This window comes from Ceratotherium simum, chromosome 10 (assembly GCF_057802395.1).
Source record: "Ceratotherium simum simum isolate JZ-2026a chromosome 10, ASM5780239v1, whole genome shotgun sequence".
Classification (NCBI taxonomy): domain Eukaryota; kingdom Metazoa; phylum Chordata; class Mammalia; order Perissodactyla; family Rhinocerotidae; genus Ceratotherium; species Ceratotherium simum.
This window is the reverse complement of record NC_141909.1, coordinates 50,706,201-50,709,672: the sequence shown is the minus strand read 5'-3', so window position 1 is coordinate 50,709,672 and position 3,472 is coordinate 50,706,201. Positions and strand designations below refer to the sequence as shown.

The following is a 3,472-nucleotide window of genomic DNA, read 5'->3' as shown; positions in this document are numbered from 1 at the left end:
TGGGATATTATTTTATACCTTAACTACTGTCAAATTAGAATACTTAATAATTTCAAGTGTTGATGGGATGTTGTGTGAAATTGTGAAATCCCCCCAGTCTTGAAAATATCTTTGAAACTCTCCCAGACATCCAAATAGTGTTTTATGCTCAGCAGAAAATAAGCGCTCGATATGTTATTTACTAAGCGCCTTAGATAATCAAGCTTGAGAAACATTACATTATACAAGAATGTGTCGACTTGAACTGTAACACACTGTTATCTTGCCTTGCTCAATAAGAGTAATAAGACATGCAAATATCTTGGATTTCCTAAAACCTATGTTAAGACGAATTACTGATGCCTAAATCACACAGATAAAAAGTCACACTTACATTAATTTTTTTCTTTTTGGTGAGGTGTTCCTCCACTTTGCATGTGGGACGCCTCCACAGCATGGCTTGACCAGCAGTGTGTAGGTCAGTGCCTGGGATCTGAACCCTCGCAGCCCAGGCTGCCTAAGTGGCGGCCCGAGAACCCAACCACTACACCAATGGGCTGGCTCCCATACATTAATTTTTTAATAGACATAAACAATTTGGGGCAACTTCACAATGCATTAATAGTAGGTATGAGATCTATTACAACGTTTTCTATAACCATTGAGGGAAAGAGCATCAAGAAAAATACAGATTTAAACCTCTTAACTATGGTACATTTTTTTCTTTTCTTGCCTCTGATTTTTCCCTTTGATAATTATTTATTATCTTCACACATTTCAATATCATTTAAATTTTCTACTTAATCAAAACTAATTTTACACTCTAGAGTACATTATTTCTCTATATGCAGCATCAAAACCCTAAATTCACTTACCTAAGTACCAAAAACAAAATCTTCTTTCTTCAACATGATAGGCATTCATGTCATTATGTAATGTGCAAGAGGCAGCAAAGAAATGCATATGGAACCAAAGCAGAGATCAGAGTGATCTAGGTTGCAGGAAAAAATGGACAAGACAGGAGGATGACAACTCAAACGAGTCGAAAAGAACTATGTAAAAATCAAAGCAGTAATGAATTTCACTAGACACAACCAGCCCCTGTTATCAGTAGATGAATTGAAATCTCTGTTTTTCTTTGAGAGGTGAGAGTAGAAAATGAAAATGACAAAAGACAAGTGAAACTTAGGTAGTATAGGGAAAAAATACTATTCTGCAGACTGTTTCTTATTATGAATTTCATTTTATTTCAATACATTTTTTCATATGTTCTCAGTGAAGTGTTTAATCTCCCCAAATTCTATCCATTTACTGCAACCACTGTACCCCCAAAATAATATTTATAATAATCATTTCCACTAGTTTACAGAATGATTTCAAAGATTTCAGTTATTTGTCGGGCTAACTGAAATAGTTTGGTCAGACAAGTGTTATTAACCTACACTGTACTTAAAACCTGCTCTGTATTTTAAAAAGTTGTTAGAAAGATCTAAATAAAGAACAGAGAGGTGTGAACTAAAACCTAGTTCTTCATACCCCAAATGCTGTGTTGCTGCCATGACTGCATCCTGCTATGATATTATCATAGAGTTGGTAGTAGTTTAGGTAATTCAGCAGATACAAAATGAACCTTATTTAGGTTTGCATGTTTAGGTATGAGAGTAGTAAGTGATTATCACACTAAATCTGGCACCTCTGACAGTGATGATGATGTTCTCTGAAGCACTTCAAAAGAAAAGACAACACTGTATGTTTAACATATTTTTGGCTTTAGAACAGTTCTAGAATTATCTTATTATTTGTGAGACAACTACAAATTAAAAGATGGCAACACGTCAAACTTCATTTTTGTAAATACGAAAGTAAAAGGTATTTTGGCTCTTCTGCCAAATGAAGTAAGAAAAATGAAGTTGGTGGGAGAGCAGTTCTGGCAAAATGGCAAGAGATTCAGAAATAAATTTTGAACATACCAGCACATTAAACTGCAAAACAATTTACATATAAACAAGAAACATGTTTTGAGGAATGACCCTGTGGGATTTACAAAAAAAAAAAAAAGAGGAGACGAAGAAAAACACTATTGGCAAAAAGAAGAAGGAAAGAAAAACACTAAATGACAGAGGAGAAACAATACAGGAAGAGACGAGGATCAGGCAAGGAAACTAATCAGATTCCTCCCTCAGTGCAAACAAAGTAAATGCCCAATGTCTGTACCATCCCATGAGGACCCATGGCAAGCTGATGAAGACATTTGGTATCTAATTATTGGGCAGGATCGAATGCAGCAGAGGAACTTGTTTCTCCCTCTTCTTTTTCCTCCGTGACCGTACCCTAATATCTACAAACTAGGATGTCTCTCTTTTTATTAACCCTCCATGTCCTACCATGGATTTCATTACAGATGAGTTATTTACTTTTCAATGTATTTCATGTTGTCATTGCTATATTTGTTGTTCAACTTTTAAAATGGGAAAGAAAGAAATACAATGTTATATTTGTCCTAATTAATTTCCAACTTTCTCTTATAACAGTAAGGAGAATGAGGAACAATGACTCAATATAGTGGAACCTCTCCAAATTAACTGTATCTTGTTTTAGTAAGTTTATTTGCATGGTATTATTATATATATATAAAAATATATATAACATGTAATAATATATAAATTATATCTAATATATATTTCAATATATAATAATATAAATATATATATAATTTGCTATTTTAACAATTTCTAAGTGAAAATTCTGTGGCATTAATTACTAGCAACCATCACCACTATTTCCAAAATTTTTTACAACTTTAACAAAAACTCTGGACCCAATAAACAATAAAAAATATAGAACACTTCACAAATTTACATGATATTCTTGCCTGAGGGCCATGCTAAGCTTCTCCGTATCATTCCAATTTTTGCATATCTGCTGCCAAAGCAAGCACTTGAGTGGTTTTTCTCAAAGTAATTTCCATGTAGAGCTTCAGCAAATCCACCGAACGGAATGATAGCATTCTATTGCAAATTAATAGTAGGAAGAATTTAGATGGCCACCTGTCCCTTACCCTCTGCATCGCATTGAATTCTGAATTTCTGAAATTCTTCACTCATTTTATATTTCTAGGATTGGACAGCACAAGGCTGAGATCGGAAAGTGATGCAAGGTACCAACGTAGCTAAGTTATACTTTCTCAGTCAACTAGGATTTGATGGTTTGATTGATGTTGTTGTTGTGGCTGTGTGTTTACATCTTTCTCATTTATTCACTATAAATAAAAAAGAAATAGAATATATTGACTTTAAGAGGTACTTTTTTTTTACTTCGATTAGTATGTAAAATTACTGGTAAAGAAGGAATTTGAGACTGTCTCCAAGGGATCTTCAAAAATAAAATAGGTTTTTATGTCTTGAATTTTAAAACCAGATATAGGGGCCGGCCAGGTGGCGAAGCGGTTAAGTTTACACGCTCCGCTTGGGCGACCCGGGGTTCACAGGTCGGA

At 34.3% G+C, this 3,472-nt stretch overlaps 1 non-coding gene across 1 annotated transcript; it reads right to left on the bottom strand.

Annotated features, from left to right (window-relative positions):
* Positions 1 to 2,810: 2,810 nt before the first annotated feature.
* Positions 2,811 to 2,913, bottom strand: LOC147916111 (U6 spliceosomal RNA). Its single transcript, XR_015553538.1, has one exon. It is a non-coding gene; the product is annotated as a U6 spliceosomal RNA (small nuclear RNA).
* Positions 2,914 to 3,472: the final 559 nt, after the last annotated feature.